The following is a 23,268-nucleotide window of genomic DNA, read 5'->3' on the forward strand; positions in this document are numbered from 1 at the left end:
CAGAGCGGGCAGGTGAAGGGGAGCTGGCCGGTGTGGACTCGCTGGTGCTCCAGCAGGTGGCCAAGGCGGGTGAAGCCCTTACCACAGGACGGGCAGGGGAAGGGACGCTCACCGCTGTGGGTACTCCGGTGCTGCCACTGGGTGAATATACAGGTGAAACCCTTGCCACAGCGCACTCAAAGGGTCTCTCTCTGGTGGGTATCTGCTAGTGCTCCCGCAGCCCCTGTGCGCTCTTCAAACGCTTGCCTCCGTGGGAGCAGCCGCTCACTGGCATGGGCCCGCTGGTGCTGCCGCAACCCCCGCGAGCTGTCAAATGCCTCACCACAGTAAGGGCAGTCGTTGGGCTGGCCACTGGTGTGCACGCGCTGGTGAGACTGGGTGTGGGAGGCCATGGCGAAGCCCTCTCCACTCACCGGGCTGGGGACGGAACAGTCGGCGGCGTGCACCCGCTGGTGGGACAATAGCTTGGTGGAGCATGTGAAGCCCTTGCCGCACTGGGCGCATTTGAAGGGGCGCTCACCAGTGTGGATGCGCTGGTGCTCCAGCAGGCTGGTGGACTGGATGAAGCCTTTGCCACAGTCGCTGCAGGTGTGGGGCCGCTCCCCGGTGTGCACGCGCCTGTGCACCTGCAACCCCGAGGAGCAAGCAAAGCTCTTGCCGCAGGTGGAGCAGCCATAGGGCTTCTCGCCCGTGTGCACCCGCCGGTGGATCTTCACCTCCTGCGGCGTCTTGAAGCTCTTGCCGCAGTCGGAGCAACTGAAGGGGCGCTCTCCTGTGTGCATCAGCCGGTGGGTCTTCAGTACCTGCGCCGTCTTGAAGCTCCTGCCGCACTCCCAGCAGTCGAAGGGGCGTTCTCCTGTGTGCACCCGCCGGTGGGTCTCCAGATGGCATGGGTACTGCCAGGCCTTGCCACACACGTCGCACACATAACGCTTCTCCTTGTTGTGCCCCATCATTTGGTCCTCCATCGAAGCTCAGCCCCTCGAAGTTCAGCACGCACACCGAGCAGATGGGGGCAGGGGTTGGGCTCACCGGCACCCTGGCCGCCCTCAATGGCCGCTCACGGCCCCGTCTCTCTGTCCACAGCAACAGCTCCTAAACCCTGCAGGAGGGGAAGACAGAGGGTCAACAAGATGGCAAACATGCAGGGCCGGATTTACGTATAAGCTAGACAAGCTTAAGTTTAGGGCCTCGAGATTTAGGGGGGGCCTCTGCTCGCTGCACCAAGGTGTGTTAAACTTTTGAGATAGTGGCGTTGTTACAAAACCTACCATCGGTGGCGCTGTGCTTGCGATTCCGGAGGCTTTGGTGGTGTGGGGGATTAAAATGCAGGTGAGGTTTATATTCGTTGTGGAGAGGAATTTGCTCCACAGATCCTTGGATCATTGGAAGGGCAGGACAAAGGAAAAGGTATGTAGTTTATTTAACCCTTTTCCCTCCACGCGGCACGGGGGGCCTACACACCTCCACGCGGCACGGGGGGCCTACACACCTTCACACCGCACCTGTATGGACTCACCTCACCGCCGCATGAGGGGCCTTCCCAATTCGCTGCGCACCGGAGGCCTTCCCTATTCTCCGCCGCACCTGGGGCGGACGCACCTCGCCGCCCCACCGGACCCGTCGAACCTCGCTGCCTCACCGGACCCGTCTAACCTCGCCGCCCCACCGGACCCGTCTAACCTCGGCGCCCCACCAACCATCCGCCCACCGGGACCTCCCACGCTTTGCTCGCCACTCCACTGCCCTCCAGCAGCCGTCGCCTTACCTGCAACCTGGACTCATCACCGGACCTGAATTTTCCACCAAAGATACTAGAGGAACTCCTCAAGTGTCTTTGGTTTCTACACTGCAGATTACCACTGCCCTGGGTTTGACTGCGCTGGGTCCTAATGCTAGTCCCCCCAATTCTGGTAACCTCAGTAGCTGTTCCATTGGGTCTTCCCCATTCCCCTCAAACCATGTGACCCCAGCTCTTCCCCACCCACACTACAGTCTTCATACCCCCCTACCCCCTGACCACCCACCACCCCCCCACCAGACATCACCTCGGCCTCAGCCCACTCACCTGCCTTCCTCTGGCCCCAACTCCCATCCCTGCCGTGTGTTCACCATCCCCCCTGACCTCCCCCTCTCAGATACCGAACGGTTTGTCCGCAGCAGAGGCCTCACCTTTGTCCCTTCCACCATATCAATCGGTATGGAAACTCCGGATCAGGAAATCCCTCTTATTTGTCAAAAACTGTATGTGAGGAAATAATTCAACTAATGGCAAAAAAAGTTAAGGATGCAATTCTGGCTGACTTGAAAAAGGCTGGATATTTCAGCTTGTCAGTGGATTCCACCCCTGACATTTCACATACTGATCAGTTGACTTTAATTATCAGATATGTATCACCTGAAGACGGTTTACCAAGTGAGAGATTTTTAACTTTCCTTGAGCTGAAGGACCACTCAGGAGAAAGCATGGCTGATTTTGTGTTTAACTATTTCACCACTGAGCTTGAAATTGACTTTAGAAAATGCCGAGGGCAGTCTTATGACAATGCTGTCAACATGGCTGGTAGGTACAAGGGTATGCAGCAAAACATCCTCGAAAAAAACAAATTTGCAAGATTTATTCCATGCGCTGCTCACTCATTAAATTTGGTGGGCTGTCCGGCTGTTGATTGCTGCCTTGATGCAGTGAACTGTTTTGGAATTATCAATGACATTTATACCTTCTTTTCATCCTCCACAAAGAGATGGGCAGTTCTAAAATCATTTCTGCAAACTCAGTCAAAAGTGCCTAAATATTTGTCAGACACTTGGTGGGAGGCACATGCAAAAGCCACAGAAGCTATTTTGGAAAGTTACAGCGCTATCACTGATGCCCTCGGTCGTTTGTACTCTGATGTTAATGTGAAGGGTGATACCAGGCTTCAAGCTAACAATCTTTTGCAGAAAATGGAAGAACTGGAATTTGTGTTTATGTTGCATTTTTGGACCCATCTGCTAGGTCATTTCCACAAGGTCAACAAAGCCATTCAGAAATCCAAACTGTTATTGAGTACTTGTGCAAGTTTGTACAGTTCACTTCAAGACTTTGTATGCACAATTTGAGAAGATTTTGATGAGCTTGAGCAACAAGCAAAGGCCACCTTGCCAGATGTTAACGACAGAACTGTCACAGGGAGACAAAGAGTAAGGAAATGGCAAGGAAATGATGGAAGTGCACCTGGTCTTGATGCTTTTGATAAACTCTCTTCAAGAGATAAGTTTAGGATAAAATCCTTTATTCCTATACTAGATGCACTTGAAAACAATTTGAAAAGAAGAGGTACTGTGTACAGTGAAGTTGCCCAACAGTTTTTCTTTCTCGCTAATCTGACCGCATCTAAGCAAGAAATTCAGCAAGGTGTTGAACTGTTGATGGAAGCATACCCAGAAGATGTTGACCTGGAACTTACAGATTAACTTTTGCACTTTCACTCGTATGTGAGACAAAGCCATAGGCATACAGAAGAGCACTCTCTGTCTCATACAGATCTTTATCAAATAATATACAAGGAAACAATTCAGATGGCCTTCCCGAATGTGGAAGCAATCTTGCGGCTGTTTCTGAGCTTGATGGTCACCAACTGCTCAGGAGAGAGGTCTTTTTCAAGACTCAAAAGAATTTAAAATGAATTAAGGTCCACAATGTCTCAAGAGAGGTTGTCTGCACTGAGCATTCTGTGCATTGAGAGTGACAAACTTAAACAAACACATCTTGGTGAACTTCTGGATGATTTTGTTATGAAGAAGGCGCGAAAAAAACATTTTTGCTCTTAGTGTATTTATAGTTTCTTTATTTCCTAATATTCCACATTCAATTCAAGAGACACTTATTGTCACATGCACCAATTGGTACAATGAAATTTGGGGTCACCATCCGACGTCGGAATGGGAGTACATTCTCAGCGGCTTGGACTTCCGAATCGGCCACTTCCTACCGGCTCCCGAAGTCCACAGGCTGAGCTGGGCGGAGATTCACGCTGGCGGCCCTCAGCAAAGGGATCCCAGGGCTCCACGATGTTGAAATCAGCACGGCCTGAGGCTGGGAGCTCCGCAAACCACAGCTCCATGATGTTCAAGCAGCAGGCCCAACATTCCAGAGCTTCAAACGGCGATCCAGGTAAGGCATCGCCCGCTCCGCGGTTAATCAAATATGTATTTTAAAACCAACTGTTTAATGACAACATACAGTACGATCTAAAAGTGTCACACTGGCACTGTCGGGTAGTCATGGTCCTCCAGTGTGGGGGTGGGGGATGGGGGGGGGGGGGCGGGGGAGCCTCACAAGTGAAATAGCTTAGGGCCTCTCTTCATCTAAATCCGGCCCTGCAAACAGGACATTACTAACGCATAACGGGGTGATGGGGGGAGAGAGGAGGAGTGGGTGAGGGTAAGAAGGGAGGGGGAATGATGAGAGCGGTGGTGAGGAGGCAAGGGGGGAAAGGGGAACGGGGATGAGGACGGTGGAAGTGAGATGAGGGGAGAGCGAGGGGAGGGGGGGGGAGAGGAGGAAAGTGGGAGAATGGAGGGCCACATCGACCTGGGGGCGCTGAGCATCCGGGCAATGCGCTGACCCGCCCACCTGTTCGCCACCTAGCTGCCCTGCGCCGTGGCCTACCCCCCCGCCTTGCGCCTTGACGTACCCCTGCCCTGACCTTTAGTGGCTTTAGTGACCGTGTCGTCCACGTGTCCCCCCCACAAAAGCTTGCTATCAAGATGAACTCCAAGGTATGTTTTCTTCACAGGCCACCCTCTGTGTCCGGCTTATGAGAAGTCCCTAATCCATTTATGTAGACTATTTCTGATGCCATAGTAATCCAGTTTTCCTAGGAGCCTTTCATGAGGAATTTTATCGAATGCTTTTGAAAAGTCCAGGATTGCCATATGTATAGATTTCCCCTTATCTAATGCCTTTGTGATGTCATCACTAGTGACAATAAGTTGTGTTTCTGTTGAACGTTTTGCTCTGAAGCCATGTTGTGAGTCCACCAGCATCCCATTCTTTTCATAATGGTCCATAATGTGAGAGTGTATGATGTGTTCCAAGATCTTACATGTAACACTGGTCAGTGAAACTGGTCTGTAATTCTCAGGCGCAGCCTTATTGCCCTTCTTAAATATTGCACAGATGTTTGCTTCCTTCCACTGCCGTGGTAGTGACCCACAATCAATTGAGGACTTGAATAAATCTGTGAGTATGGGTGTTATTTTTGATGTGAACATCTTTAGAAACCATGGTGGCAACTGATCTGGGCCCGCTGCTTTGTTTGGCATTAGGTTATGTAGTTGTGTTAGTACTCCTGCCTCATGGATCACTAGTCCAGAGATATACTGCATGTTACTGATTCCCATCGATGGAATGTACGACTTGTTTTCCATCGTAAATACACTGGTGAATTGAGCATTAAGTGCTTCGGCCTTCCCTTTCCCGTCACTTACAATTGTGTTGTTCACCATGAGGTCTGCAACTCCCTTCTCTCCGTTACCCAAACGTTTCATATAAGACCAAAATTGCTTGACGTTTTCTTTCATTGCTGTGGTAAGGTTGTTTGACACAAAGTCTTGTTCGGCTTTCTTCAAAGCTTTCCTTAATTCCTTCTGGCAATTTACAAGGGAATCCCAATCTTCTTTCTCTTGATTTCTGTATAAGAGCAGGGAGGTTCTACTGCAGTTGTACAGGGTCTTGGTGAGACCACACCTGGAGTATTGTGTACAGTTTTGGCCTCCTAATCTGAGGAAAGACATTCTTGCCATAGAGGGAGTACAGAGAAGGTTCACCAGACTGATTCCTGGGATGGCAGGACTTTCATATGAAGAAAGACTGGAAATACTCGGTTTGTACTCGCTAGAATTTAGAAGATTGAGGGGGGATCTTATAGAAACTTACAAAATTCTTAAGGAGTTGGACAGGCTAGATGCAGGAAGATTATTCCCGATGTTGGGGAAGTCCAGAACAAGGGGTCACAGTTTAAGGATAAGGGGGAAGACTTTTAGGACTGAGATGAGAAAATCATTTTTTACACAGAGAGTGGTTAATCTGTGGAATTCTCTGCCATAGAAGGTAGTTGAGGCCAGTTCATTGGCTATATTTAAGAGGGAGTTAGATGTGGCCCTTGTGGCTAAAGGGATCAGGGGGAATGGAGAGAAGGCAGGTATGGGATACTGAGTTGGATGATCAGCCATGATCAAATTGAATGGCGGTGCAGGCTCGAAGGGCCAAATGGCCTACTGCTGCACCTATTTTCTATGTTTCTATGTGTCTTCTTTGCTTTATTGTATGGTCTCTGTTTCTTACATCTGAGTCAGTGGTGATGTCTAGTGAACCACGGTAGGGTATTTGGTTTGGCTGCTGTTTTTTTTGGAATATATCTCTCCATGATCTGCTTCATTTTGGTTTCAACAGTGTCCCACTTCTCCTGAATAGAAGCATTCCCCATTGAGAGATAATGGTTCAGTGAAGCATCCAGGTCTGCATTGATCAGTTCCTTGGTACACAAAAATGCTGGAGAAACTCAGCGGGTGCAGCAGCATCTATGGAGCGAAGGAAATAGGTGACATTTCGGGCCGAAACCCTTCTTCAGACTGATGGGGTGTGGGGGGGAGAAGGAAGGACTGATCAGTTCCTCGTTTGCTTTCCGCCGTACGTAGTATTTCCTTCTAGGTTGTCGTTTCCACTTGGCTGTTAGATCCAGGTCAACAATGACTATGTCATGGTCGCTTCCACCTGCTTCCACCTTAGTACCCTAAACAAGACTGGTATTATTTGTGAATACCAAGTCTAAAATGTTACCTCTTCTTGTTGGTTTATCAACCTGTTGGTTCAGTCCAAAACTCATTAAAGTCCCCAGTAGTAGTTCAGCTGTATCTTTGGATGCAGATTGATCCGCACTATTGTTGAGTCTTCCCAATTAATATTAGGCTGATTAAAGTCTCCTGAAAGTACTATATTATATCCCAGTTAATATTAGGCTGATTAAAGTCTCCTGAAAGTACTATATTATATCCCTTGCCTTTATTGTATATTTTCTCAAATGAATTCTCAAGTTCACTTGCAAACTGTTTATCATCGTGTCTGGGCTTATAAGCAGTAGCTATTAAAAGTGAGTGCTGTCCTTTCAATTCAATTGGGTTCCACATTAATTCAAACTCTTCTTTACGAATCATAATAATATCCTTTTTACATGCTATTAAGATGCCACCATGAATTCTGTCCCATCTGTCCCTTCGATAGACACCATATGTATCCGGGAAAATCTCATTACTATTAATGTCCTGTGAAAGACAAGTTTCTGTCTCCTGTACAATATCTGGATTATACTGATCCAAAGGTACCTTTACCTCAGAGGTTTTATTCCTAATGCTCTGAAAATTTACCACCAAAATTATTAGTGAGTTCCTGGCTTTACATTTTGTTAACTTGTTTTTAACTGTCTTTGGAGCTTTAGGAGGTGTTATATTACCAATAAATATGTCACCTCCATCATCATCATTCAGGGTAAAAAAACAGTTTGATGTATTACTTTCAAATGATGAATTAAACAATGTATCAGAAATGTTCATAATTTCACACATTGGACATATCCAGACACAATTTTCCCCTTCAAAGCTGCTGTATGTTACATCATCCACTCCACCGCATTCTAAATTCTATGCCCTTGTGCCGGCTAGTTACCATCTCATTGCCCACCCCACATGGTTCAGGTTTACAGTTTGTGCATTGCCATGAAAGATTCTGCTTTGTAATGTTCATATATTCCTTGATAGTCACGTCGGTACATTTGACATGATACATTGCATCACAATCTATGCATTGAAGTTTTCTTCGGTGATTTGTTACCAGCTTAGTACAGCTCCCACAGTTTGTAGGCCCAGGGTTCAAACTAACATCCCCAGATAACAGCAAAGTACTGAGAAACCCAATGTGCTTCTTCGGCCTCAGTTTAATAGTCGTACAGATTGCTGGTTTAGTCAAGAGTCTGTAACTGTTGATGTAAATTGACGTGTGTTTCGTGCAAACTTCTCTCAGGATTTAGTGTGAAAAACCAGGTGTTGGTCATCTGTAGTTTGTTTCCAATGGTTGAATTTATTGTCTCACAAACAGGCATAACAACAGTATGCTTCCGATGCTATATAGTAAGGCCATACTTAGTTGTGTTGTTCTACAGTGTATCTCAGCGATTCAATCAATAATAATGAAATCAAGAGGCTACTCCCCTTTATGTTGTCCCACAATGTCCCCCAATGAATACTGCTTGTAGTCCACACCACTGCTGCATCCACGTGCAGTTGAAATGAAAATCCAAGTTAAAAACACTAAAAATACTTCATATCGCGATAAAAACACCACTAATGTTTGCTAAAAGAGTCAAATAAGTTGAATGTTGCACGGTTGAGTTCGGATGGCTGAGCAATTTCCGAAAAATGCCACTCCGATATAGCCTTCCGTATCTGCGGACTGTAGCTTGCTGCTGTGTTACTCTGGGTTTCCGCTATCTTGCGATCCGCCTGTACTGTCGACGGTGAAATCCTCCAGTGTCCGCTCTGGCTCACTCTCCAATATACCGTGGGGTTTCGCGATTAAAAACTAAGTTAAAATTCAGCAAAAAATGTCCATCTAAACTTCTATCTAACAAAAATAACAACATCAACATTTTCACTGTTGCTAAAAAGTCCGCTTCGCTATTAAAATGAACAAAAATCAACAAAAATTGGTTGAAAATGTGGAGCTCCGCAGAGGCACGTCCGGCAGAGGCACGTCCAACCACTAATATTGTGACGTCATTTACCTCAGTGAATAAGAGGGGGAGGTTTATAACGAGTTTTACCTCAGTTTTCCCCATAGACATGTACTTTATGTGATGATTTACCTCAGTTTGCCCCCATATTGACCCTATCCTACTCCCCTGTTGACTTATAACATTATTTACATCAGGCCGCCGCTTAGCAGCGACGCCACCAACTCCCGCTTCTCCGCCGCCATTTTTATCCGGCCGATGAAGAGGTTCGTCCCGGGGCGGTGGCGGGACCGCGACCGGCGGGCGGCCATCTTGGTGAGGGAAGGTGAGGTCGGTGCTGCTGATTGGTCGGCAGCCATCTTGGAGAAGGGTTGGTGGCGGCCATCTTGGTGAGGGTAGACAAAAATGATGGAGAAACTCAGTGGGTGAGGCAGCATTTATGGAGAGAAGGAATAGGCGACATTTTGGGTCGAGATCCTACTCCAGCATTTTTTTATCTACCTTCGATTTTTCCAGCATCCGCAATTCTTTCTTAAACATGTTGGTGAAGTGTCGCCGTCAGTGGCGCTGGTTGACGGTGGCCATTTTGGTAAGGGGTTGACCTGTTTTGTCCATGTACCTGTCCAAGTGTCTTAGGTTCCAACCCTTTGCCTACCAGTGGCCGATCAACGCGTGTATGAAGGGACTGCGGATGCTGGTTTAAACCAAAGATGAACACAATGTAACTCGGCAGGATGGGCAGCATCTCTGGAGAGAAGGAATGGGAGACGTTTTGGGATAGGCAGAGGGATCTAGGAGCGCAGGGACACGGTCCCCTGAAGGTGGTGTCACAGATAGATAGGGAGTGTAGTGGAGCAGAGGGATCTAGCAGCACAGGTACACAGTAAGAAACATAGAAACATAGACAATAGGTGAGTAGGAGTAGGCCATTCGGCCCTTAGAGCCAGCACCACCATTCAATATGATCATGGCTGATCATCCACAATCAGTACCCTGTTCCTACTTTCTCCCTATATCCGTTGATTCCGTTAGCCCGAAGAGCTAAATCCAATTAAATCTAATTACATCATGTGGCGCCACCATTGTGTCTACCTCGCCAACAGTCTGTTTGACCACTTCCCAGAGGCCATTAGGGCTGTAAACTCCTATCTCACCAGGGACTAACTTTACTGTACCACTCTACTGCTTTTTTTTTTTTAATTGCTGTTTTTTTCCCTTTTTCCTTCCGCCCACAATATTTAATATGAATAAGAATATGTGATTCTGTTACATTCTGTTTGTAGTTTGTTTGGTTGTTTGTTTGTTTGTCTTTTTGCACAAAGTCCGCGAGCATTGTCACTTTTCATTTCACTGCACATCTCGTATGTGTATGTGACGAATAAACTTGACTTGACTTGACTCTCTGCTTTATTATTTTAAGTATGTCTTGCATGTTTGTTTTAATGTTTCTTGGTATGTTTATGTAAGGGTGGGGGGGGGGGGAGAATTGGGGGAAACTTTTACCAGTCAGTTACCAAAACGGAGATGCGATTTTTCTCCGTGTCACATTTCCAACCCCCCCTCCCCCACGGCCTAACAACGTGGAGTAGTGCAGCCTTTCCTGGAGGCCGGCCCAGAGCTTCAAGCCGCGGACTAACCATCACAGAGCCTGGGATCCTTTGCTGAGGATCACCAGTGAAGGAGCTCCGCCGCAGGGCCTGTACCATGAACACCGGAACACTTTAACACCGTGAAGTCGCTGTCTCCAGTAAGAAGAGGCTGACTTGGGAGCTCCATGCTGCGGAGTGTTCTGATCCGTCCTGATGCCGGAATTTCCATCATGCCGACAAGAGGGCTTGAACAGTGCACCGTCGGCAGCGGCAAGGGCGGAGGGTTTAACAACTCCAGTCACGGGTGAACAAAGGAGGAAGATGATTGAACTTTATTGCTTTCCTTCACAGTGATTCCACTGTGGTGGATGTTTTCACACAGAGAGTGGTGAATCTGTGGAATTCTCTGCCACAGAAGGTAGTTGAGGCCAGTTCATTGGCTATATTTAAGAGGGAGTTAGATGTGGCCCTTGTGGCTAAAGGGATCAGGGGGTATGGAGAGAAGGCAGGTACAGGATACTGAGTTGGATGATCAGCCATTATCATATTGAATGGCGGTGCAGGCTCGAAGGGCCGAATGGCCTACTCCTGCACCTATTTTCTATGTTTCTATGTTTCTATGTCTATGTTAAACTTTATTTTATGTGCTGTGTGTATTTTCAATTTTCACTTAGTATGGCTGTATGGTAACTCAAATATCACTGTACTTTAATTGGGGAAAATGTTTCCTGCATCTACCCTGTCCAATCCCTGAAATGTTTGAGTAACACCGTATCTCGGTGTCTCTCTCTCCTGTAACTCAGTCTGATGAAGGTTCCTTCTCTCCAGAGATGCTGCCTGTCCCGCTGAGTTACTCCAGCATTTTTGTGGAGAACATGGATTTTTTTGGATCACTAACCTTCTTCAGACCTGAAACATCGCTTATCCACGTTGACCAGAGATGCTGCCTGACCCACTTTCCCGCACGCTGTGAAACGTCACCTTTCCATGTTCTCCACAGATCCTGCCTCCAGCACTTTGTGTCTTTTTGTGTTTGACCCCGCATCGACAGTTCCTTGTGTCTGCCAAAGATTGGCACAAAGTGCTGGGGGAAAAATATGGGTACCGTTTCGGGTCGGGACACTTGGCTACTTGTCAAACTTTGTTTGAGTTGAGAATTGTCATTCTCGGATTTTAGTTAACTATCCAACAACCTACCTCCCTTTTATTGATAGCGGTATGAATATTGACTTCAAGTAACCCTTACATCCCCCCTCTCTCCATCCCTCCTCACCCAAGTCATACCAGCTTCTTCAGAATGGTTAGGGATAAGGGAAGTGAGAGATATAGATGGTGGTGAAGAACAATGAATGAAAGATGTGCAAAAAAGTGACGATGATAAAGGAAACAGGTAATTGTTAGCTGTTTTTTGGGTGAAAACGAGAAGTTTGTGTGACTTGGGTGGGGGAGGGATAGAGAGAGAGGGAATACCGGGGCTCCCTGAAGTGAGAGAAATCAATATTCATACCATTGGGCTTGTAAGCTGCCCAAGCGAAATATCAGATGCTGTTCCTCCAATTTGCATTTAGCATCACTCTGATAATGGAGGAGACTGAGGACAGAAGGGTCTGTGTGGGTAGACACAAAATGCTGGAGTAACTCAGCGTGTGAGGCAGCATCTACGGAGCGAAGGAATGGGTGACGTTTCGGGTTGAGACACTTCTTCAGGCTGATATCAGGGGTTGGACAAAGAAAGAATGTAGATGGAGACAGGAAGGCAAGAGGAAGATCTGGGAAGGGGGAGGGGATGGGGAGAGAAAGCAGGGGCTACCTGAAGTTAGAGAAGACAATGTTCATACCGCTGTGGCGTAAACTAACCACGCGAAATATGAGGTGCTGTTCCTTCAATTTGTGCTGGGCCTCACTCTGACAATGGAGGAGGCCCAGGACAAAAACCGTGGACTCGACGTGAGGGTTGGGGGGCAGCTTCAGAGGAAAGTTCTGGATTTTTTTTTTTGTAAAACGGCAATCAACCTTTGAGTCATTGAATAGACTCAACTTTTGACTCTACCCCTCCCCGTCACACACTCCCACCCTCCCGTCACACACTTCCCCGTCCCCTTGTGCGGCCCACCGGACTGGTGGCACGCAGCATTCTCTTTCAAGTTGCTGCTGATGTTGGCAACTCCCAACGCAATATTCCACCACTCACCAGTTCCCCCAACGCAACCTGTTTCCACCACTCACCAGTCCCCCCAACGCAACTCTCTCTCTTTCTTCTCCCTCTCCCTCTCCCTCTGATGATGGCGTCGAGCAGCCTTCTCCTCCAAGCGTCTGCTGCGGTTACCGTTGGCAACCACTCCTCCAGCAGTTACCGTTGGCAACCACTCCTCCAAGCATTTGCGGCGGTTACCGTTGGCAACGTCCCATTGTGATGTCATTGTCGCACTTGGTACCTTGTGTACATGTCAGCCCATTGTGATTGGTGCATTGTGACATCATCTGGAAGCTGCTGGAAGTCTCTCCCTATCACAGAAGCCGTTACATTTGGCTTTTTAAAAACTAGGCTATGGGGGCCGAGGAGCTTTATCCTTCAGGTTCCCGACTCAACTCACGGAACTACCTGAATTTTTTAACATATTATGTAAAAATATTATATAAATTATACCTGGAACTCGTCAAGAACTAAACCTGCACATTTTTAGGAAACATGAGAAAAATCTCAAATTTTCCGAGCAGTAATTGTCCAATTAATGCACGTTTGTCATTGAGGTCAGACGCAAATTGACCAATCCTGCGCTTTGTTTCATGGCAGCGAGGACCCTGGGATCATGGCTGCCTCCTCATTACATCAAAACAATAACAACGTTTCCAAGGAATAAAGGTAATGCTCACCTTGCTGATCATTTTGTTTTTCAATTATTTATCTTTATAAAGTTATGATGTGAACTGTTAAATAAAAATGATAAATGTAGAGCTAGGGTTAGGATTAGGGTCAGTCAGTCGGTCGGTCAGTCAGTCGGTCGATCAATCGGTGAATCGGTCAGTCTGTCAGTCAGGCTTGTCGGTCGGCCGATGGATGCTCTGGAGGATCTGGCCGCCGGTGGTTGGTGAGAATTGGTCCAGGCCGCCGGTGGGTGGTGAGAGTGGTCGGTCGGGCCGGGCCTCCGGTGGATGGTTGGCGTTGGGCAGGGACTCCGGTGGGTGTTGAGCGTTGAGCCGGGCCCCCAGTGGGTGGTGAGAGCGGTCGGTTGGTCCGGGCCTCGATGATGGTGAGAGTTAGGCCGGGCCTCCGGTAGGTGCTGCGAGTGGTCGACCGGCCGGTGTTGCAGCCAGCGTGCGGGCGGTCTGAAGGAGCCGGTGCTATGTGGTGCTGATTGCGGCCCGGGCGACACTGCTCCCCACCATCATCACCACAAGGGCATGCTGGCCGAGATGGACGCACTGTGGGGCCACACGTACGGAGCCCGCAACCGGTCCCAAAGCGGCTCTAACCGTAGACAGCTTTGGAAGGGGGGCGAGTTAGGGTTAGGCTTCGGCATTTTCCTCTCAGTGGAAGATGCCTGAGCCTTCCCCCAGCCTGGCACTGCCACAGTCCCACTCTGCACACTGGCAGTCAGTGGGGTTCAGTAAATGGAGTAACCCACAGGAACTGCCCTCACCCATTAATTAGGCTGGTTCAGGAGTCAGACCTCCGCGGCAGTCTCATTCAAAAAAAACTCACAATTATATTAATTACATTATTTTTATATAATATAATCATACATAATTTTATATGATTACAGTCATATTCACGTTATATATAATATTCCACCTCTCCACCAATTCCAATATTGCTGGCCAATGGGTGGGGGGTCTTTCTGTTGCGCTAGTATGGGTGTTGTGGGCCGAAGGGACTGGTTTCCAGAGGGCTAGTCTGGACATTGTGGGCCAAATTGATTCTTGGGCGGGCAGCTCAGTCACTGAGGCCTGGCAGTACAGTCACTCAGACCTGGCAGGCTGGTGGCTGAGAAACTGCCAGAAATTGTGCCCAAAACAGGTGACTGTGAGAGAGAAGGGGGAGAGGTGAACCAAATGGATTATTGGGCTGGCAGTTCAGTGAGTCATGACTGGTTGGCTGGCAGTTCACTTACTCATGGCTGGTGAGCTGGCAGTGCAGTCACTCATAGCTGGTGGGCTGGCAGTTCGGTCACTTACAGCTGGTGGGCTGGCAGTTGACTTCCTCATGGCTGGTGGGCTGGCAGTGCAGTCACTCACGGCTGGTGGGCTGGCAGTTCACTTACTCATGGCTGGTGGGCTGGCAGTTCAGTCACTTACAGCTGGTGGGCTGGCAGTTCACTTACTCAGGGCTGGTGGGTTGGCAGGCTGGTAGTGCAGTCACTCACGGCTGGTGGGCTGGTAGTTCAGTCACTTACAGCTGGTGGGCTGGCAGTGCAGTCACTCAAGGCTGGTGTGGTGGCAGTTTATTCAGTCACTCCTCCTCCCTTCATTCCCCCGCTCTGCTCATTACCATTCTGCTTTCCCCCAATGCATTCTGTCCATCTCCCCACAACCCCCCCCCCCCCCCCCCCCACCCAATGCACTCTTAGTGGCTCTCCCACAGTGCAGCCATTCCTGCCTATTAGGTTCCCATTGTGATGAAGAACACACAGGCATGAAAAGTGGAAAAAGGATTTATTAAAGTTTAAATTGTGAATACCTCTTAAAATATAAGAACAATTTAACTGTTAAAAATATGAGAATTATTAAGTTCTTTCTTGTTGTGCCTCTAGTTGTGTTCTGTTGCTCACTGCCTCTTGATGGCTACTTGCTGTTGATAAAAAAAAGAGACAATTTTAATATAGAGAGATTGGGCAGTTGTAATTTGTTGTAATTCTCAATCCTCTGGACTCACTGAAGAATTCTTTTGAGGCGGGAGCTGTTGGGGGTGGGGTGGGGGTTGGCAAACGTCCTGCAGCTGAGGGAGGGGGATGGCTTCAGGCGGGGGCTCTCGTGGGTTGATGAGGGAGGGGGTGTCCTGCAGCGGGGGATGGGGGCGGCTTCAGGAGCGGGAGCATCCTATAGCCAGGTGGAGGGCAGCGTCTTGAGGTGGGGGATGTCAGTGGGGGGGGGGGGGGGTGCGATGTGCGACCTATTCATGGCGTCTGGACTCACTCCCTGCCTTGGGACTAACTCATGGCCTCTGGACTGACTCACTCACTCATGGCCTCTGGACTGACAGACTGAATCACGGCTTGTGGACTGACTGACTTATGCCTGACTTCTGCAGTCACGTCCGACTTTTGTAAACTGAAAACTGTAACATCCACATTGAGGAACAGCTTCTTCCTGAGCCATCACGCTATTAAACATAACGAATAAGCTCTGAACTACGAAAGACTATATTATTTGTACAATTTGTTATTTGTTGATCACACACACTCTCCACCTAACACAAACAATCACACACACACACACACTCACAGACTCTCAGATACACTCACACTCACAGACTCTCACACATACACACTCTCACACACACAGACTCTCTCTCACACACACACACACACACACACATAGACTCACCCATACTCTCAGACACTCTCACACACACAGACTCACACACACACACAGACACACACACACAGACCCGCACACACATACTCATACACACACACACGTGCACAGACTCACACTTACACAGACTTTCAGACACACTCACACACACATATACACACACACACACACAGACTCTCACACACACACATATAGGGGAGGTTGCACGGCAGTCAGTCACTCTGAGCGAAGTGGCCAAAAATCACGGCTGTAAGTGGCGGCGTTCTTTCAGAAATCACGAAACAGAAAGTCAGAAAGTGGTCAAGATCTTAGTTTTAATAATATAGATAAAAGGACTGGTCAAGCTGGATGAAGGAAAAATTTTCCCAATGTTGGGCGAGTCCAGAACCAGGGGCCACAGTCTTAGAATAAAGGGGAGGCCATTTAAGACTGAGGAGAAAAAACCGTTTTCACCCAGAGAGCAGGGAATTTGTGGAATTCCCTGCCACAGAGGACAGTGGAGGCCAAGTCACTGGATGGATTAGATAGAGCTCTAGGGGCTAGTGGAGTCAAGGGATATGGGGAGAAGGTAGGCCTGGGTTATTGATTGGGGACGATCAGCCATGATCACAATGAATGGCGGTGCTCGAAGGGACAAATGGCCTCCGCCTGCACCCCACCTCTGAAAAAAAGCAACAAAACACACAATTAACACAAACATCCATCACAGTGAATCTCCAGGCACCTCCTCACTGTGATGGAAGGCAAAAAGTCTTATCTCTTCCTTGCGTGTTCTCCCGCTGCGTTGAGGCAATCGAGGCTCTCGATGTTGAAGCCCCCGGCAGGTGATGGTAAATCCCGTGGCCGATTTTAAATGTGTCTCTCTGCGGTGTGTATCTACTGCTGCTCCCGCAGCCCCCGTGTGCTCTTGAAACGCTTGCCGCAGTGGAAGCAGCCGCTCGCCGGCGTGGGCCCGTCGGTGTTGCCGCAACCGCCGCGAGTTGTCAAACGCCTCACCACAGTACGGGCATTCATAGGGCTGGCCACTGGTGTGCACGCGCTGGTGAGACAAGGTGTGGGAGACCATGGCAAAGCCCTCTCCTGTGGAAGGGAAGGTCACCGGCGTGCACCTGCTGGTGGTACAGCAGATAGGTGGAGCAGGTGAAGCCCTTGCCGCACTGGGCGCAGGTGAAGGGGTGCTCCCCAGTGTGGGTGCGCTGGTGACTCCAGCAGGCTGCTGGACTGGATGAAGCCCTTGCCGCAGTCGCTGCTGGTGTAGGGCCGCTCCCCAGTGTGCAGGCACCTGTGCACCTTCAGTTGCATGGACGACTTGAAACCTTTGCCACAGTCGGAGCAGGTGAAGAGCCGCTCACTGCTGTGCACCTGCTAGTGCCGTTTAAACTCAAACAACCGGGCAAAGCTCTTGCCGCAGGTGGGGCAACCATAGGGCTTCCTACCAGTGTGCGCTCGCCGGTGGACCTTCAGATCCAGCGTCGTCTTGAATCCCTTGCCGCAGTCGGAGCAGTCGAAGGGGCGTGATCCCGTGTGCACCCGCTGTTGTGCCCCTTGTTGTGCTCCGTCATGTGGTTCTCAACCGAGTTTAAGCCCCTCGAAGCTCAGCCCTCACACCGAGCAGATGGGGGTTGCTCACCAGCACCCTGTCCACCCTCAATGGCCGCTCACGCTCCCGTCTCTCCATCCACAGCAACGGCCCCTAAACCCTGCAGGAGGGGAACACAGGTCAACACGCTGGCAAACAGGACATTACTAACACGTGAACATTATTAGTGCTTGAAGGGGAGGAAGGGAATGGGGAGGGGGGAATTGGGGGAGAGGGTGAGGGGGGTCAAGGAGGTGGGGGGAGGAGGGATGAAGGGGTGAGTGAGAGGTGTGAGGGGGAGAGTGGGGGTTGAGGGGTGGGAAAGGGGGTTGTCAGTGGGGAGGGGGGTATTTAGGGGGGGCGGAGAGCATCCGGGAACTGTCGAGCCGCCCACCTGCACATCCGCCCTGCGCCGTGACGTCAGCCGCGCGCATTGACGATGCGTACGACCGGCGCCCTGACGTCACCGCCAATCCAAGGGGGAATGCCGGCCCCGCCCCCTGCCATTGCGCAGTCATGTCGGTGGCGGCATGCAGCATGGGACGAAGGTCACACGGTGCTGGAGTCACTCAGTGGGTCGGGCGTCTGCGGAGAGAAGGAATGCGTGACGTTTCGGGTCGAGACCCTTCTTTAGTTTGATGGGAAAAACAAGGGAGCAGATTATTATCTCAATGGGGTTAGTTTAGGTAAGGGGGAGGTGCAACAAGACCTGGGTGTCCTTGTACACCGGTCACTGAAAGTTGGCGTGCAGGTACAGCAGGCAGTGAAGAAAGCTAATGGAATGTTGGCCTTCATAACGATGATTTCAGTATAGGAGTAAAGAGGTTCTTCTGCAGTTGTATAGGGCTCTGGTTAGACCACATCTGGAGTATTGTGTACAGTTTCGGTCTCCTAATTTGAGGAAGGACATCCTTGTGATTGAGGCAGTACAGCGTAGGTTCACGAGATTTATCCCTGGGATGGCGGGACTGTCATATGAGGAAAGATTGAAAAGACTAGACTTGTACATCAATGAACTGGATGATGGTGTGGTAAATTGGATTAGTAAGTATGCAGATGATACTAAGATAGGTGGGGTTGTGGGTAATGAAGTACATTTTCAAAGTCTACAGAGAGATTTATGCCAGTTGGAAGAGTGGGCTGAAAGATGGCAGATGGAGTTTATTGCTGTTAAGTGTGAGGTGCTACATCTTGGCAGGACAAATCAAAATAGGACGTACATGGTAAATGGTAGGGAATTGAAGAATGCAGGTGAACAGAGGGATCTTGGAATAACTGTGCACAGTTCCATGAAAGTGGAATCTCATGTAGATAGGGTGGTAAAGAATGCTTTTGGTGTGCTGGCCTTTATAAATCAGAGCATTGAGTATAGAAGTTGGGATGTAATGTTAAAATTGTACAAGGCATTGGTGAGGCCAATTCTGGAGTATGGTGTACAATTTTGGTCGCCTAATTATAGGAAGGATGTCAACAAAATAGAGAGTACAGAGGAGATTTACTAGAATGTTGCCTGGGTTTCAGCAACTATGTTACAGAGAAAGGTTGGAACAAGTTAGGGCTTTATTCTTTGGAGCGCAGAAGGTTAAGGGGGGACTTGATAGAGGTCTTTAAAATGATGAGAGGGATAGACAGAGTTGACGTGGATAAGCTTTTCCAACTGAGAGTAGGGAAGCTTCAAACAAGGGGACATGACTTGAGAATTAAGGGACAGAAGTTTAGGGGTAACATGAGGGGGAACCTTTTTATTCAGAGAGTGGTGGCTGTGTGGAATGAGCTTCCAGTGAAGGTGGTGGAGGCAGGTTCGTTTTTATCATTTAAAAATAAATTGGATAGTTATATGGACAGGAAAGGAATGGAGGGTTATGGTCTGAGCGCAGGTATATGGGACGGGGAGAATACGTGTTCGGCACGGACTGGAAGGGTCGAGATGGCTTGTTTCCGTGCTGTAATTGTTATATGGTTATATGGTTATTGTATTCATTGGAGTTTAGAAGGATGAGGGGTGATCTTATAGAAACATATAAAATTATAAAAGGACTGGACAAGCTAGATGCAGGAAAAATGTTCCCAATGTTGGGCGAGTCCAGAACCAGGGGCCACAGTCTTTGAATAAAGGGGAGGCCATTTAAGACTGAGGGGAGAAAAAAATCTTTTTCACCCAGAGAGTTGTGAATGTGTGGAATTCCCTGCCACAGAGGGCAGTGGAGGCCAAATCACTGGATGGATTTAAGAGAGAGTTTGAGCCCTAGGGGCTAGTGGAATCAAGGGATATGGGGAGAAGGCAGGCACGGGTTATTGATTGGGGACGATCAGTCATGATCACAATGAATGGCAGTGCTGGCTCGAAGGGTCAAATGGGCTCCTCCTGCATCTATTGTCTATGTTTCTCTGTACAGAGATAAGGAAGTGTAAGGAGTGAAAACAGGACAAAGGGAATGGAGTTCAAGGAAAATGTAGACCAGATCATTGTTCGTTGGGAGGTAACATATACAACAGGTGCAGGAGTCCGCCATTCAGCCCTTTGAGCCAGCACCACCATTCAATATGATTATGGCTGATCATCCAGAATCAGTATCCCGTTCCTGCTTTTTCCCCATATCCATTGATTCCACTCACCCCAAGTGCTCTTTCCAGTGAATTGGCCTCCACTGCCTTCTGTGTCAGAGAATTCCACAGATTCACAACTCTCTGGGTGAAATTTTTTTTTCTCATCTCAGTCCTAAATGGCGTACCCCTTATTGTTAAAATGTGACCCCTGGTTCTGGCATCCCCCAACATCAGGAACGAGGGTTTCGGCCCGAAACGTTGCCTATTTCAAGGGTTTTGGCCCGAAACGTTGCCTATTTCAAGCGTTTCGGCCGAAAACGTTGCCTATTTCCTTCGCTCCATGGATACCAATTTTCTCCAGCATTTTTTTGTGTACCTTCGATTGTCCAGCATCTGCAGTTCCTTCTTAAACACACCAGGAACATGTTTCCTGCATCTATCCTGTCCAATTCTTTAATAACTTTATATGTTTCTATAAGATACCCTCTTATCCTTCTAAATTCCAGCGAATACAAGCGCTGTCGACCCATTCTTTCATCATGTCAGTCCCGCCATGCCAGGAATTATCCTGGTGAACCTACGCTGCACTCCCTCAATAGCAAATTAGGAGGCAAAACTGCACATAATATTCCAGGTGTGGTCTCACCAGGGTCCTGTACAACTACAGTAGGATGTCCTTGCTCCTAAACTCAAATCCTCTCGCAATGAAGGCCAACATGCCATTAGTTTTCTTCATTGCCTGCTGTACCTGCATGCTTACTTTTAGTACGCAAAAATGCTGGAGAAACTCAGCGGGTGCAGCAGCATCTATGGAGCGAAGGAAATAGGTGACGTTTCGGGCCGAAACCCTTCTTCAGACGTTTCTTCGGCCCGAAATGTCACCTATTTCCTTCGCTCCATAGATGCTGCTGCACCCGCTGAGTTTCTCCAGCATTTTTGTGTACCTTTGATCTTCCAGCATCTGCAGTTCCTTCTTGAACACAACAGCTTACTTTTAGTGACTGATGTACAAGGACACACAGGTCTCGTTGCCCCTCCCCTCCTGCAGGATGCTATTTGCACTTTTCTATATTGCACCTTTTATTATTGCACCTTAATTAGCAATGTTACAAAATTTTGAGATTTTAAAAATCAAGTCTGTAATTTATCCCATCAGATAAAGCATAAAAATAAGTTTAATTTGACACCTAATTCACTTTCATATCTCAAGTATTTAAAAAGTTATGGCCATTTTCATACTGGGAAATGAGCATCTTGTTCCCTATTGATTTTCTATGGACATAACAAAAAAGCTGTGATCGTGAACAGTCAAAAGCCCATAACTTTCTTAAAAATTAAGAGAACTGAATGAAATTTTCAGTTATCATAGATTGAAGCATTCTGAAACAAATATAAAATAATCTTACTTGGATGACCTGAAATTAAAGCATATAATTAGTTAGTTACCTAATTGTAGCTAATTTCAGACTTCAATTACTAGATCTAAACATCTATCCATTTCTTAATAAATGATTAACATTTTTAAATAGCCTAAATGTCCAAATAATATTCACAAATAATTCACAATAAAACATGATTTTTAAATCTCATTTACATTAATTTATAGGCCAAATGGAAGGAATTCAGTGTTCAATTGCTGTAAATAAATGCCCATTTAAATCAGCTTTCCAGTGGGTCCCTGTGGAACGCGCTGGTTTAGAACGTTCACATTGCGGTAGATTTGTGCCCCAAATGCCCAGAAAAATACTGCGCGATATAATGGGCCCAAATTGAGCTACTCGCAATATTAAACTTTGTATAAAGGGATCTTTAGAAGCCCTTTTTAATGTAAAAATATACAGCCCACCTTCTGCTATCTGCTTTATGAGACCCTGCGGTTGCTGGTGTTCGCGGGTTTAGAGATTGATTTTTAAACTACTATAACTATTATTCAAGGCCTTTAAACCTAATAATAGCTTTTGCGACGGGGTCTTCCAGCGATTTTTCGTTAATAATTAACTAGGCTGAACATCTTCGATTTGAACAGCCTAGAGAAAATCGCGTTTTAAACCCGCCCCCTCTAAACGGCGCCAAAATCGCGCACACCCGCAACGGCAGATTTTCAAAGACGCTTCAGGTAGGCTTTGTAACATACCTACCTTAATAACATACCTCAAAATGTTACTACACTCCGGCACACTGTGAATATTTTATATAATGTATATGTCCATTGTCTATCTTTACTGGTATATTGTCTGTCTGTGTTATAAATATTACTTGCACATTGGAGTATGGGGAAATGCAATTTCAATCCTCTGTGTAACTGCTTGTTGCATTATTTGAATTGACAATAAAGTTTACTTTGAACTTTGAACTTATATTGGCTCATTACCATTCCGTTTACCAATATATAAGTGTCAGGGGTTATGGGGAGAATGTAGGAGAATGGGGTTAGAAAGGAGAGATAAATAATGCTCACTGCCCCAACGCTTACTGCCCCTCACCCCCCCAGCTCCATAACGCTCCCTGCCTCCCCTTCCCCCACCTCTCTGGCTACACAACGCTCGTTGCCCCCCCCCCCCCCCCCCCCACCGGCTCCATAACGCTCATTGCCCCCTCCCTCCCCCTGGTTCCACAACACTTGCTGCCCTCCTCACTCCCCGGCTCCACAACCCTCACTGCCCTCTACCCTCCAGCAGGCTTGCTGCCCCCCTCTCCGGCTGTACACTGCCCGCTACCCACCCCCCCCCCCCCCTCTGGCTCCACGTCGCTCGCTGCACCCCTCCCCCCCAGCTCTGCAATGCTCGTAGCCCCCACCGACTCCCCCTCTCCAGCTCCATAACAATTGCTGCTCCCCTCCCACCCTCCTCTCCTGCTCCACGCTTGCTGCTCCCCATCCCTCCACACCCCATATCTCCCCTCCCACATTCTCCCTCCCCCCCACACCCCGCCCACACACACCCGCTCCCCCACACACCCCCTCCCACATCCCTCCTCCCGCTTCCCACACCCCTCCCTCCATCGTACACACCTCTCCACCATCCCCACAACCCCCTACCACACAATGGTACACAATTCCTCACCCCCACGCCCCGCTCACCTCCCACACATGAGGAGTTAATGCCGGCAGTTGAGGGGAAATGAGTAGCGCTTGCACAGTTAACGGCTATAGGTGAGTGGTGGAATACTACGTTGGGAGAAAGGGTGAGTGGTGGAATATTTAGTTGTAGAAATGGTTGCATTGGGGGACAAGACCTCCCATGTGACT

The 23,268-nt window shown here is 48.3% G+C and overlaps 1 long non-coding RNA gene across 1 annotated transcript; it reads right to left on the reverse strand.

Moving 5' to 3' along the window:
* Positions 1-693: 693 nt before the first annotated feature.
* On the reverse strand, positions 694-17,598 carry LOC116970511. The gene is made up of 3 exons (XR_004411167.1): positions 17,502-17,598; positions 1,599-1,602; positions 694-981 (listed from the first exon to the last, which is right to left on the reverse strand). It is a non-coding gene; the product is annotated as an uncharacterized LOC116970511 (long non-coding RNA).
* Between the last annotated feature and the right edge of the window lie 5,670 nt (positions 17,599-23,268).

This window comes from Amblyraja radiata, unplaced genomic scaffold (genome assembly GCF_010909765.2).
Source record: "Amblyraja radiata isolate CabotCenter1 unplaced genomic scaffold, sAmbRad1.1.pri scaffold_969_ctg1, whole genome shotgun sequence".
Classification (NCBI taxonomy): domain Eukaryota; kingdom Metazoa; phylum Chordata; class Chondrichthyes; order Rajiformes; family Rajidae; genus Amblyraja; species Amblyraja radiata.